The sequence below is a fragment of the Gallus gallus genome, chromosome 4 (genome assembly GCF_016699485.2).
Source record: "Gallus gallus isolate bGalGal1 chromosome 4, bGalGal1.mat.broiler.GRCg7b, whole genome shotgun sequence".
In the NCBI taxonomy this organism is placed as follows: Eukaryota; Metazoa; Chordata; class Aves; order Galliformes; family Phasianidae; genus Gallus; species Gallus gallus.
The window spans coordinates 63,006,363-63,021,603 of NC_052535.1; the positions used below are offsets into that span (position 1 = coordinate 63,006,363).

The 15,241-nt window shown below is 35.7% G+C and overlaps 1 long non-coding RNA gene across 1 annotated transcript; it reads left to right on the plus strand.

Annotated features, from left to right (window-relative positions):
- The first annotated feature begins 1,061 nt into the window (after positions 1–1,061).
- Positions 1,062–11,889, plus strand: LOC422737 (uncharacterized). The gene is made up of 4 exons (NR_174006.1): positions 1,062–1,124; positions 9,714–9,878; positions 10,358–10,503; positions 10,776–11,889. It is a non-coding gene; the product is annotated as an uncharacterized LOC422737 (long non-coding RNA).
- Positions 11,890–15,241: the final 3,352 nt, after the last annotated feature.

The following is a 15,241-nucleotide window of genomic DNA, read 5'->3' on the forward strand; positions in this document are numbered from 1 at the left end:
CCTGCATATTTCTCTCTTTCATATAACTGTTCACAATCCAAAATGAAATTAAATAAATCTAGTCACCACTTTTAAGTTGACTACTTTTTGGCCAAATTGCAGTGAATAGTATTTCTAATAAGAAAATAATTTGTATTAAAGATATAGTCAGTAGAGTAGAGTTGACAAAGGTGACAATTCCTGTCAATAGCATCTTGTTTCTGTCACTATGTAAGCCAGAGAATGAATTTTTTGAGTAGTGAAAAGTGAGATGCAGTTTGAGTCCCATACTGAATAAGCCAAGAGTCTGTTGATATGGAGGCATGGAGGCATTTGATTGTTTCCAGTGAGCATAATGCAGAGTGTGCTCCAGGAATGATTCAGAGCTCCTATTTACTGTAATTCTTGCCGCCTTCTTTTTTTTTTTTTTTTAACCTTCAGCAGTCTTTGTTCAGAAATAACTGTCTGACCGAGTTAAAGTAAATTACTTAGCAAAGAATTTCTTCACCTAATTTTCTGCCAATTAAAACCATAGTATCTGACATGAATATTATTTGCACATGCACTACTAGCACTGTAGTTGCAGTGTAACAGCAGTAAAGTCTGTCTACTTTTCACATGCACCTTTTTTCCCCCTAGTTTAAGTTCTGCTGCTATATTCTTAGAAATATCTAATAAAATACTTCGAACTTAATTGTAGAAGCATATTCTTGTTCTGTTTGGTGAAAACATGTTATGGGGTGCATTTATGCAGAGATGGTTCGAAAGTAAGACTCTAAAAGTGATATGAATTTACCATGTATTTCTTCACCAGTTCTCTACCTATTTATCATTTATTTTATTTTATATTTTATTTATTTTCATCTAATTTTATCTATTAAAATTGTTTTACAGAAAATAAAGAGACTTTACTTTCTTGTCCATTGTATGGGAACTGTTGAATCAAGGCCTGAATCTCTGACCACCTGAGGCAAGCACCGAGTCAGCTGCAGGAGCACAGGTGAAGGCAGTTCACCTGTGTGACTGGAAGGGGTGGAGCCAGGATCCACCTCTCCTAGAACCCCATTTAAGGGCTGACTGCCACCCAGGAAGGATCTCTTCCTGGAGATTGCTTCTTGTGGAGTTTTTGTGAGCCTACAATACTGGTGAGTACCTTTCATTTATATCTGATTATCTTTTCCAGTGTGGTAATCTTACTTGCCTAACTTCTCTGTATGCTGTATAACATCTGCATACTTATTTGCTGTACAGTCCTTTCTGTTAGCCGGTATTGGATATGTTCTATTAGGTCCATCATCATCTTGAAAGACAGGTGGCTCCAGCAGCACCTATTCCTCTGACAAAGGAGAAAAATTAGCACTGAACTAGAAAATAAACCAAGTGAGAGCGAATTTTTTATTTTTAAACTGAGTTGTAGAGATTTTTTTTTTTTTCCTTTTGTGACTTGGAAATTAATGTATTAATGTTAGTAAGGGACAGCTATCCTGTGAAGATAGTTATAGTGATGAAGGAAGCATAGATTACAAGACAGGGCAATTTGCCTTGACTGGTGCTTGGATTGCCTCCACAGATTTTATATTGATTACTTCTGAAGATGCACATAGAGTCACCTTTAACTTAGTAATGATAATTTCACAGTTTACTGTGTTTATAATTCCAAAATAAATGATTAAATTGCATTTTCGTTCTCCAACAGAAGTAATTAACTCCCCCTGTGCAGTGTTTCCACAGCACGTATCTGCTAGTGATTTAGATTGTTTGTCTAGTCATGCTACAACATGCAAAGGGAGTGGGAGAAGCCATCTGTCAATTAATTTATTTCTTACTGCATTATGTATATAAAGGAAATACTGGCTATGTATTAACATTGGCCAGATAGGATATTTCTCTGCATATTTTTTTTCTTCTTCTAAGCTGTCATCATTTTTATAGCCTTATGTTTGGAAGGTAAATAAATGTCTTCTGTTGCTTGTACTATGAATTTCAAGGCCCTATTAGAGGGGAAAAAAGTTAATAGAGCCATGTTCAGTGCTCTGGTAGATGGATTTGTCTTATCTGTAGTGAGTGCAGTATGCAAGAAGCTTTATTTATGTACTTGTCCTGGGAAAATAGCATACGTGTGATTCTGTCTTTCAGTCTGCACAGATTAATCCCAGAAATTTTCATACAATCATAAAATCACAGAATATCCTGAGTTGGAAGGGACCCACAGGAATCGAGTCCTCTACCCAGGACCCACAAAACTCAAACCCTATATCTGAGTGCATTGTCCAAATGCTTCTTGAGGCGGCAATCACTGCCCTCGGGAGCCTGTTCCAGGGTGCAACCACCCTCTCAGCGTCTGACAGATACCTACACAGAATTGTAAAACCATAGAACAGTTTGAGGTGGAAGAGCCTCCAAAGATGATCTAGTTCTAATCTGCCTGTCATGGGTAGGGACACCTTAGCTTAGACAAGGTTGCACAAACCCTCATCCAATGTTGCTTTGAACAGTTCCACTAATGGAATATCTACAGCTTTTCTGGATAATATGTTTCTGCATCTCATCAGGCATTAACTGGTTTAGGACTGATCTGTGACAACTGAGATGTCATTTTCATTAGTTCTATTGAGAATAATATCATGCTAAGTGACTGCAATTTTACATCTTGTGAAGTTTCACAGTATTTCAAGATGATCCTTCAAACGATTCTAATGCATTCCTTTTTTTTGGTTGAAGTCTGGTGTCTGTTTTTGTCCTTGGCTTGGAAAAAGAGTGTCCACACTGAAGTCTTCTCTCCATTTTTTTCTGAGCCTTGACAAGTATCTGCCTTTAACTGCTCTATAAGAAAATTAGTAGTGAACTTTTACTGCCAAAGGATAATAGAAACATTTAATGGCTTTTATAGGACCTTTGCTTCTTTTTATCTCGGTACATTTCTGATTATTACTTTTATTTATATTACTGAACAGTTGAAGGATTCTAAATAGGAATGTATTTTTTTCTGTATTCAGCAAGTTATTGAGACAGAATTGTGCCATGTCCTGACAAGTTTATTGTTTGATTAAAGACACAAAAGAGTATTAATTTAATGACTGGGAAAGACACCTGTCATAAAGAAAAACTATTGTATGAAGCTGTGTGATCTTAACAGTGGTATTCTATGCTTTACTTTGAGATCCAGCTTTTGAAATAAAATGGCTGAGCTGTAAGTCTTACTATGTCGTCTTATTTTTTTTTCATTTTTCTCTCTCCAGTGGAAGATTTATTTCTTCAAGTTATGAACAAAAGCTTTAGAAAGTGGGCCCTCATGAATGTCATAAAGTATAGAAAGAAAACTTCCTGGTTACTGACCAGACTCCTACTGTTTTAATTTTTCTACAAATGCCAAGACTTTACAAATTAGGTATAAAATGAAGATAACATGTATACAAAGATGGACAGGCAAGTAGAAAGATTTAATGAATGATTGTAAGTCAACGTAAAGTGCAGTGTCCTCACTACCTTTTTTTCTACTTCATGTACTCTATTTTCATGTAACACCATGTACCTAATCAGTTTTCACAGAGAATCTATCTTTTTCCAAAACACGGAAAGGTCAGTGAGAGTTTCTGATAGTGCTGAAGACTACGAATGAATACTGAACTGTCAAGAAAATGTGACATGATGTGGATCTATCTTTTACCAAGTAAATTACCCTAGTTCAAAGGGCAAAGTTGATGTTTCCGTAACTGTCTGTTTCTCTCTTCTGGTTAAAGGTCTTGTTACCTCTGCTAATCTGGTACAGGCCATCTGTGGCCATTTTTTAAAAAAACAGCAATATAGGCTACTATAATTTACAGATGGAGAGCAGCCAGAGGCAAAACAGTACAGTTTTATAAAGTAAAAAAAGTTGAACTTTCTGCATAGAACTTGTACGTTAATTTATGTTTTGGTCTCCTCATCATCCTGCTTCCATTTTCTTCTAGAAAATAAGTGCAGCCATTTTCATTTGTACATGTTAATGTGCTGTTGAATGCTTTCTGCAGTGATATAATTATAGAATTTTTGTATAGAAAACATACAAATTAGTTATCACCTCTATTTTCTTCTTTCTTTTATCCTCTTTGAGTGGGGAAAAAGAATAAAAAGTGAGGAACTTGTGCAAGAGAAGAAAGAGATTACACTTTTTCTGGTGAATTTTTTTTTAGTAAGCTAATATACAGATTTATCTCTTTCAGAACTACTCCTAAATTATTATTTTTAGGCTTTTTGTTTCTGTTTCTCTGTCTTTTAGAATTATTCACATATCTTGTTAGGAAACCTTGCTAAACTGTACTGCGTAATTTACTGCTTCTATTTAGGGATACTTTTTTTAATTGAAAGATTATAGCTTTCTCTTTTTTTATCTAAAATGCTCCTTTTAAGCCTTTATGGCACACTTCAGCTCTATTTCTCTCCTTTCTTTAACTCAGATTTATATTTTCTAATTTGTGGATCAAATGTTGTTCACTAGCCTACCACTGTAAATCCTTCACTGAGTTAGTCTGTGTTTATACTGAGGGAACGGAGAGAAAATTGTCTTCGTGCCTCTGATCTGGTGCAGCCTCTTTTTTTTTCCTCTAACAAACTTCTCTAAATATACAGCAGAAAGTAGCAACTGTTTTTTTTTTTGTCCACAACTTCTTCCTTAGTTATTTCTCTCTTGATCAGTGTTTGTTACCAGATTGACCTCTATAAAATTTGTTTCAAGACTTCCCACTAAGATGTTTCCATTTATTTCTTTTCTTGCATTTCTTTGTTCTCTTGTCCATGAAGTGTATGTTTTCTGTAAGCATGCTGAATCCAAAAGTGAGGTGATTAAATAGCTATGTTGGCAAATACATGCATTTTTCTCATTATCCTGAAGATGCAACACAAAGTGAACATCAAATGCAGAAAGAAATTAATGCAATTAGTATGGTGTTATTTCTTTATTTCAAATTTTTGAAGTCTGCCTTTCTCACAGCAGTGTTAAAATGCATTTCTGCTACAGCCAAGCTGCTTCTTCAGCTAATAGAAAAATGTTATATATGACAAAGGACTCATGGAAAGTTTAATATCCAGTGAGATCAGCACAGAAAGGAACATTTTCTGCCTTCTAATAAATCTTGCAAGTCTCCATTAGTTATGTGGAAGCATATTCACTCTGTACAGAATGTGTTAGTTTGTACTGGAGGTAATATTTCAAGAAGAATAAATTGTGGCAAGCTGGGTAGATTGCCAGGCTTTTCTGTTGTAATGAATCAGAGTACTGGCCTGTGACTTCTGCAAGCAGAGATCAGGCAAGAGAGTGCCAAGGTTCAGGTGCCAGCAGGAGTCACTGCTTATAGACAGCACTGCAAACCCTTGGGGAACACCTTGTTAGGGTGCACAGAGCCTTAGCAGTTCCTAGTTTTCTAGTGTTGGTGGGCTGTGGTATCTCACTGACTGTTTTCTGCCTCTTCTTGATAATCCTGTCCATACAGCACTCTAACAAGTAGCTCAGGCTTTATGGATGGACTTGGCAAAGCAAATCTAGAGAAACTTTATACAACTTATTTCTCTGAAGCTGAGACAGGCTGTTAGAAACTCAAAACTGATCAAATAGCAAATGTTGAAATGGCATTTTCGTGAAGCTGTTCTTACACTTGCAGACCTCACAAAAACTTTTAGTCGTGCCATTTTTTGTTGCCAAAGTAGACCATGGGTCTTTTAACAAAAGTGCTTTATTCCCTAAGAGGCTGAATTTTATATTTTTCCTTTTTTTAAAAAAAAAAGGAAAAAAATAAAAAATGCTCTTATTTTCTATTCAATTTCCTGGGCAAGCTGTATTAGCTGTCTCTGCTTGAACAGATATGTTGGTCTAGATGATCTCCAGAGGTGACTTCCAACCTTAACCATCCTGTGATTCCATGAACTTCTACTCATAAATGGTTTAAAATTTTTATATGCTTCTCTTCTCCTAGGAAGGGTGTTTTTTGTGTGTTTCTTTATTTTTTTTTTATTTTATTCAGACACACTCAGAGGTCATTGAAATGCTCTACTTGCAATCAGAAATTCTCCATTAAGTCAGTTGTCACAGTGGAGGTAACAGTAATCTCACTTAAGATCTTTCATCCTTATTCTGTCTTGTAACGGGTGGTCCTATTTAATTAGGATTTGAGGATTAAATTTTGGAATGGAATATTTAAATGCATTTAAATGACTGCAGGATTAAAGAAAGCAAACTCTAATGTTATATTAGTATTAGTAAATGGCTTATTTATGGATTGATGTTATGTAGCATAATCTTTTGATAGGAGTTGTTCCTCTAAGGACCTAAGGATTAGAGTCCATTTGATATGCGTCAAAATTAAAATGGACAAAATATTGTTAAAATATTAAACTTCCATAAAATAGCTTAATGCAATTACTTCTGTTTTTAAAAGGAAGCATTTTGATGTATGAGGGCTGCTCCAACAGTAATTCCTCCAATTTTATTATTGTGGCCATGAAGTCAGAGGCAGGTGTTGGTGATATAGAAGTAGAGGTTGAACTTTCACACCAATATTTTGTTCCATTTTGTTGCCATGTGACAGATGGCAGCAGAGGGGCAGTCTGAGAAAATGGGGCCTGGCATGGAAGAGCATATGGAGCAAAGATATGTCACTGAATTCCTTCAGGTGGAAAAAGTAACACCCACAGGTATTCACTGATGCTTCCTGAACAACTATGAAGGCCAAACAGTGGATGCAAGCACAGTGAGGATGTGGGTAGAGTGTTTCAGCTGTGGTGACAGTGATGTGAAAGACAAGCTATCTTTTGGTTGGCTATGCACAGCTGTCACACCACAAAATGAAGAGCATCTTGATCAGCTAATCCACACAAATTAACAGATTATTACCTGTCAAAAATTTGATCACAGGTGGCCATTAAGAAAAATACACTAATGCAGTGATTTTCTTATTTTGCTGTCCATGTGTGTTTATAAAAGAGCTGGAGAGTTCTTGCTTACATGGGGAAAAAATAGTATTTACTAGAGGAAAGACAAGAGGGAGCAGATAATTAATATCTTATCCCAGTCTCTAATGTTATTGGAAGACTGGCTCCAGGATATTACTGTAGTCCTATAGAGGTGCATACTTGAGTATCACAAACTGAATATCACAAATGACTGAAGCATGTAGTGAGGCATATAGTAAATTTTTAGGTGTTTTAGAAAGTAAATCATTTTCTGTCTGAAAATATAATTAATTTAATATAATTTGATTTGTTACGTAACTTCAATGTAACAGATTTTGATATACAAACTACAGTATGGCAATCGTTCAATTATCTGGTGTGAGGTGACTTCTCTCTTTCGTTACAAAATAAGAAATTCTGAATCATTTTGGCTTTACTGCATATATATTTGCTTTGGTGTGAATATTTCTTTTTACAGCTACTGCTGTTGCAACTTTGATTCATGGAAGCAGAAAAACACGTGTTTAAATATGTTAAATTCCTATTGAGTACGATGTGGACATTCTTTCATGACTCAGGTTCTTCATCATTAATTTATATTGGATTACATTAGAATTTACATAGGTTTTTTTTATTGGAAACCTTTTTGTACATTTTTGTTGTGTAAGTTTGGGAATTCAAAAGGCAGTGAGTTCTGAGGAAGCTCTTTCATGTGCAATAACATGTTCAGACAAACACTCAGATTGATAAGTCCCTTGCTCTCTCTGAGAAAACCTTACTCCCACTTTATGCAAGTTTTTTTTCCAGTAAATAGGATAATGTTTTACTAATATCTACAGAACTGAAGAATTGGAAGCCTGACATTTAATATTTCCTACATTGTAGGCGAAGGTAACTGCTGTTTTCCCAAATTGCTTTCTACTTTAGAAAATACATATTTCATATCTTGCATTGCCTGTGTTTGTCATTGACAGTGAAATTCATTTGCCCTACCTGACCCCACATGACCATCTGTCGGTTTTGGCTGGACAGTGATGCCTGTAGGCACAGAGCTGACCTCGGCCATTGGCATGCTATGACCAAGGTCACTAATCCAGCTGGAAGGCTTGTGGGAGTCATTCCACCTCATGGAAAAACTTTGATGCATCCTTCCCCAGGAGCCCTCCTGCCACACCAAGGAGTTGGTGAGACTGCACCACCAGTAAATGAGAGGAATTCCTCTGAATGTCTCTGTTTCTGAAAAGTGGTAGGGGAAAAAAACATCAACAACAACAAACAGAAATGTTTTGCATTTCTTTTCACAGTGGCATTTTTTAGCTGTTTGTTTGAATACATCTAAAAGATGCTTTTCATAACAAAACCATCTGGAATACGTGGTCTATAGAAATAGTTCAATTTAGTCAGTAAAATATACAGAGTTAATGTGAATTGAATATCCAAAGGAGAACTAATCAATGTTTTTCAATTCAAGTATGTAGAGAGACAATGCTGAACTAAAACCCAGGCCAAATATTCACTTATACTTTTTCTGTTCTTGCTGTTTTAAACAAAATATAATTCTATTAAATCATTAAAAAATAATGCTGCTTTATGTCATATACCTACTAAAAATCCTTTTTATCAAATGCTGCCTATAAATGACCAACAAATGGAGGCAATTGTTTTAGCTTACTTATTTGTGAATGCAGTTTTAGGACAATGCATCTTGGGACAATTATAGTATCTTTGAATTTTTATGTGACTTTTATAATCATTTCTGTTTCTTAAATCCTTGGTGTTTTCATAGAGATGATATGTCCAGTTCTTTGGAACAGGATCGCTTTATGATACAATTTCTATCCCTTTAAGATGATCTTCTCTCAGAACAGGGCCTATCTACTCCTCTAGAACTGTTTGTTATTTTGGCCCATTTTCTTTCCCATAGGAGAGAGTAAATGCCTCACCAGAATGGAAAATTTCTGTTTTCTGGTATTTCCACTGAGGGATAAAGAAGTATGTTTGTAAACATCTTCTGATTGAAGAAGGACTTTAACACAGGGAGAAGAAAATTCTAGTGGAGACAGTGAAGCACATAATCTGTAGAATATTCCTAACAGAAGGAAATTGAAAATCTGTATCTCCTAGAGAGCTTAGTTGCTACTGGACCTTCTATGAGAATCGGTACTGCTTTTTAAAGTCTTTAAATCCTTGCTGTTTTAATTATTTTGGCTGTTGAAAGAATTTTTTTTCGAAATTCAATTAGCTCTTCCATATGTCCATATCAAGAAATGTTGTAAGTAGTGAGTTGCATTCTGAACTTCTCTAGTCAGAACTTAGGCAAAATGTACTTTATCTGCCAAAACAGAAGGAACAGTAGAATTCTTCCTCATCTCTACTTCTTTTTAGACTCAGAGAGATTCAGGGAGGACAGATATTTGCAATCATCATAATTTACTACTACTTTTCTTATTTTTAGTCTTCAAACCATGATGTTACTGGAGTCATTTGACAAGTAAACAAAGCAATCTTTTTTTTGTTGTTTTTAAACTTATTTTTTTAAAATTCTTTTTTAAATTTTCTGGAGGAAAATAAAAGCAAGGAAGCAATGGATTGTCTAGATCATGTTTATACCAAAGATAATTTTTATAGAACTTGGGAAGAGCTACAGGGTGAATCAGGTGGTGAATGTTAAATCTGTAGCATGTCTAAGTTAAGGATAATGCTGGAGCTGGTTGTCATCATACCGAGATTGATCTGTGGTCTTACCTCCCTGTCTTTATCACTGCTCTCAGAAAGCTCTGCAAACCTCTTTGTGCTCTTCCCTTGAGCAGAACGGCAGTCTCCTTCCTGCTCCTGCATGAACTGGGTTCCTGTGGGCAGCTGCTCATGTGTGCTCACTCACAAAAGTGCTGAGGAAAATGGAATGCTCTGTGACTCAGCGAGCCATTCACACTGTGCTTCTTCTCCAACTCAAGGACTACTGATGTGAGAAAAAAGTAAGACTTTTCCCACGTGAGGTTAAATAAAGTTTCAAACATGACAAACTCAGCATCTGGTTTAAATAGAGCTTTGTGATATCTGTGGATATCCAAAGATATGGATGTGTATGATGAGACGTGGGGAAGGCGAGGGACTTTTATGGGCCTCCTTGATATTAATACTGAGCACATTATTCAACCTGAAGTAATTAAAAAATGAAATGTTGGAGTGTAGATTTTAATTATTTTTGAGTTCAAAGAAGTATTTAAACTTTTTTCCTGCAGAAGAAGCCTGCTGTATTACACTGCAGTTTTGCTACACTTTTCTTTTAAACAAACTTTTTTAATACAGCTAATGCTTTTTTTTACTTCTTTAAGGAAAATGTTCTGGAAAAAGCAAAATGCTGAGTAGCATTCTGTAGTGATCTTTTCTTTCTTCCTAATGTAAACTGAATGGAGACAGCAGTAAAAGTGAATTTTATTCTCATTCTGTCCAGAATTCATGGAGTAATGAGGGCAGCATTCACAGGGATGACTTTACAAGGAGGGGGCCTATTTAACAGACAGTGTCTCCCATGGGAGAGATAAAGCAATAACAAAAGGCAGATGGGAATTCCTGAAAGTGCTGAAATGGTATCAGTAGGTAAGAAAGTATCCTAACCTTCGGGAAATATTACCTTACTGTTCTTTGTGGAATATATCTCTCGAATAAAATTTTCCTGTGAAAAATGCTGAGGCATACCACAGCACCAGTATCCCTCACAGTGGAAAATATTTAGATCTGCATTTCTGAGCTAGATCTAATAGCAGTGGTGTAACTTTATGCTTAATAAATCACATTTCACTCTGGTAACCATCTGCTCTTACTTACATGAAATATTTTCTTCTTTTTCTCCTTGGTTCATGTTATTCCAGAGGCCTCTTTCGCAGTAATGCAGGCCAAGTTATTTGTTTGTTCAGAAGTCCAGAGCCTGTTTGAACTCTGGGAAGAGAAGGGCTAAAGGGAATGGAGGGCTGAAGAGTTGTGGAGGAAGTTGAGAGAGCTGAATTCACATCCCTTCTTTTTCAAGCATAAAGATAGAAAAGGATACCCTCAATCTGTTAAGTTCTGGATGAAAAGTATTATTCTTGGATATTGTACATCATATGATGCTTTTCCTGAGCCAGCAGACTTATCTTCTACCCGCTGACCTACTACCTCCTGCATGCCTTTGTAGCAGCAGCAGTTGTCCTCTTGACTTTCTAAAACTTCAGAGGTATGAAGCAGATGGGGCTCTGGCTGCTAGACATGTTAGGTGTATGCAGAGCCCGTGCCTAGAGGCAAGGATTCTTCGCAGCTGGAAGAGCACAAGCACAAGAATCAACTCTGATCCCAAAGTGAAAAGCTCATCAGTCCTTCATCTTACATGGTTTATGAGTACACACTATAGTACAACAAAAACCGAGAAAGCCCTTTAAGAAGCTGGCAAAATAGTTACTTTCTGTTCATGAGCTTATAGGGAACTTTCTTTTTCTACGGTGCTGAGGGGCAGAATAGATAACAGGGAGCAGATAACATATTCCACCTGAGATGGCCTCACAGCCATTTTTTCAGTTAAGTTGTTTTCCAATTCACATGGACTATACACATCTTTAAAGTAGGAACAGCTCTAGGTGTAAGCCCTGCCAATGTCAGTGAATCTTCATCAGCAGGAGTTTGGCTAAGCTGCTTTTACATGCTTAGATGTCTTCAACAAGCCCCTGAGAATGAAGACTTTCTCATTTCTCTATTGCTTTTGAAATCAAAGTAATACCTTTGATTTGATAAAAGTTTTTAAAAGGAAAACAATCAAACAAAAATACTTAATGCGGCAGCAAATAGAAGAAAACAAATTTTAATGTCAACATTGATTAATCAGAAAGCATTTCATTTTGTATGTACTGTAATAGCTATTAGCTCTGACAAATGTCTAAAAATGTCCACTTTTCTTCCTGTTCATATTAGTACCCATTTCACCTGCAATACTGAAACCACTGTGTTTGGCATGAATAAAAAACATTTTTTCAGGCTATCTGCTGCTACAATTAAATACTCAAGCTTCCGTATCATTTCTAGACAAATAGGAGCTGAAAATGTGGCTCTTTCTATCCTGGGAATTCAATTGCATGTAGTCCACAGGGGGATAAACATTGCCCCATTGTGCACTACAGAAAGTATTTAAGCTGCATGACCGTTAATTTAATCATCCTGAAGTTTACCACTGGGAAAAAAAGGGTAGGAGGGGAAGGAGACCTGAGAACAACACATTAGTGATGGGTTGGTTGTCCACAGTACTGAAGCCATAATCGCAACAGGCATTAATTGACACCTTTGTTGGCAGTGTCCATGGTTGACTGAAATGACTCCAAGCCTGAGCTAGTCTAATTAAAGCATTACCTCCTTGCACAGATCTTGCATAGTATAATGAAGCAGTCTTTCTCTGATGGGGGTAGTCTCTCTCAGGTAGCCCTGAGACCAGTTGAATTACAGACAGGTTTAATGTGAGGAGTATAAATGCTCAACTTGCTTACTGTAGTACTGTAGTTGTCACTTCATAGTCTTTCATGGCATTCAGTTGGTGTACCAAAGCCTTATCATGATTTTTTTTCTTTCAATATGTATTTCAAATTAAAAAATATATTATTAACTGAATGGTCTGTTTAGAACCTAGATACAAATTATATATTTCAACTATCACTAAAAATTTTGTCTTTTTTAGTATCGCAAATGTCATTTCACTCTTTTATTCTGAAGCGTGTAGTAGATTTGTCTTCTCACTCATTATTCTGCCTAAAGAGTAAATTTTCAAAATTCGTCATATATACAAGATGGGGTATAGAAGTAAAATACCACAAGTTTCTGCTGAGAGTTTTGCATAAATTTGTAAACCCTAAAGGGTAGAAATGTCTATGTCATCAGATGATATATTCAGATGCCACAGTTTCTTCCAATTACACTTGTGTTAAACTGCCTCATTTCTGTTTGGCTGAAATATAAAGAAAAGCAATCCATCTTCAAATGAAGTCCTCAAGAGATGGAGAACTGCTATTTCCCCCAGTAATTTATGCTGAGGGCTGATCACTCTACTAACGACATATCTGTGCCTTTATTTTTAACATCCAGGAATTTTAAAGGACTTTTCTCTATTAAAATACCAATTTCCTATTGATATGAGTTGACATCATATTTTCTTGGAGGTATTTCAATAATTTAATGACATAATCGCAGTTGGTTTTTTTTAGTTATTTTTAAAGATCTAAGTGGACTTGCCTTGTTAATTATTTCCTCTCCTTGCATTCATTTAGATTTTGGGTGTGTTCTGTAATCTCCCTTCAGTTTCTCAATATTTGTTTTAAAGTGCAGACTTCAGAATGAGATACAGTACTCCAATTTGTTTTCACAGCTGTTGTACAGATACATAATATCCACTTTCTTCAAAACCATTTGCTGCTCACATCAACTTTCCTGGGTGTGTTGGTTTGTCAGTCTTTCTGGAAATTGTACCACTTCTATATAAATGACTTGCTTTAGGCATACGAAGTTGAATGTACTGGTATTTGCTCCAAGAAACTAATCCAAAAATTGAGCTTTCTGTGGACAGAATCTAGCATGCCCAGGGACATCTATTGACTTTAATGAGGCTTTATACAAGACCAAATATCTTCCCATGTGGAAATCCATGAATCAAATTTGAAACTATTTAGGACCAGTAGTAGGAAAGAATGAGAGTAAGGAAAGATGACTATGCTGATAAAGCTCTCAGATAGGCAGCATTATGATTCTTCAGTTTTTAAGATTAATGTTTCTTTTGTTTTCTTTCTCTGTATTTATTTATTTAATATGTGTCTGACTGGTAAACAAATGTCTGTCAACCTTTTGTAAGAAAAAATACAATAGAACTGGAGGATAAATTCTGTATCAAAATTATAGTTGTGATATTTTCCCCATTTATTTCACGTATTTTGAAAAATATATGTCAACTAAAGCTGAGGATTTAACAGAAACACTGTCTTTTCATTTGAAACCTTCCATTTTCATTGGAAACTTTATTTGAAAGTAGAACTCAATTTGAAGAGTAACTCATCTAGTCTTCTCACCTTCAATTTCCTGGGAAAGGAGAGCTTAGAAAAAGTAATGTGAGGTTGTGAGTAAAATTTAAATCAATTTGCTAAACTTTTCAAAACATTTATAAAATCTAAATATAAAAACTGAACAAAATTATTCTGATACTGACTTTAAGCTGTGGTTTCAGCAATGTATGGTTAGAGGCAATTGAAAGATAGTAAGCAAAACTCTTTTTTTATGTGACTATCATTCATTCTGCTTCAGATAACAGGAATGCTGTATGTACAGAAGAGAGCCTGAAACAACAAAGTAGGAAATTGCATTTCCTTCACCACAAGATTTAAGAAGCTGATAAGATTCATTAATGGAAAAAGAAGTGAAAATTACTTTAACTTTTTTTGCTTTAAATAAAACTGTTTCTCTGGAGTACCTCTGAGGAATAGTTTTTCTTTCTGAAGCTGCAGTTTATATCTGCTGCAGTCCCAGCCCCCCCACCCTTTTTTTTTTTCCATGGTAAAATGAAGCAAATATTGAAATATCTTGCCAGTTTGTATTTTTATTGCCCTAAAGAAGAGAAGCAATGCTATTAATATACCACTGAAAGCAGGAACAGCTTTTTTGGGTTGGCTGGGATTCTTACAGTTAAAATTTATTCATTTCCCAAAATCCTCAGCTTCAGTCAAAATATGTTCAGTGAACCCGTGGTCTACATGGAAAAGTACATTTCTTTTCCCTCTATTTAGGAGATCCCAGGTGATTTACATAATTCTCACTTCTGGTACTCAAAGTTGTTAACCCAAACAATAACACTTCACTAATAAGCTTATCTAATGAATGAGGCCTATTACTGTTTTCAGGAACTGACCATCAGAGATGACACTACTAAATTTGTAACAGCACATCACAAAAGTACAACTGCAACTGATTAGAAGTTGTTGCAAACACAGAAGTACATCACATTAAGCTAGATATGGAATTAATTGGAAAAATTAAGTTTTTCAATAGCATCACTAGCAATGCACATTAAGAATCTGGGATCACCTCAATAGCACTGCAGAATAACACATTACCACAACATATGGATATGGTGTATGTAACTAAATTAAACCAATTTTAAAGTCCTCAGGAAGACAGGATTTATAACGGTATCTTGTATTGAAGCTTAAGTTTAATTTTATAACCATGTTTATACTTTAGTAAAGAGTCAAAATTTGTCTCCAAAACTGTCAGTTTTCTTCTGTGCCACTTCTGCAAACACTTACTCATGACTATTCTGGTAGGTATGTTTGTGTTTGCT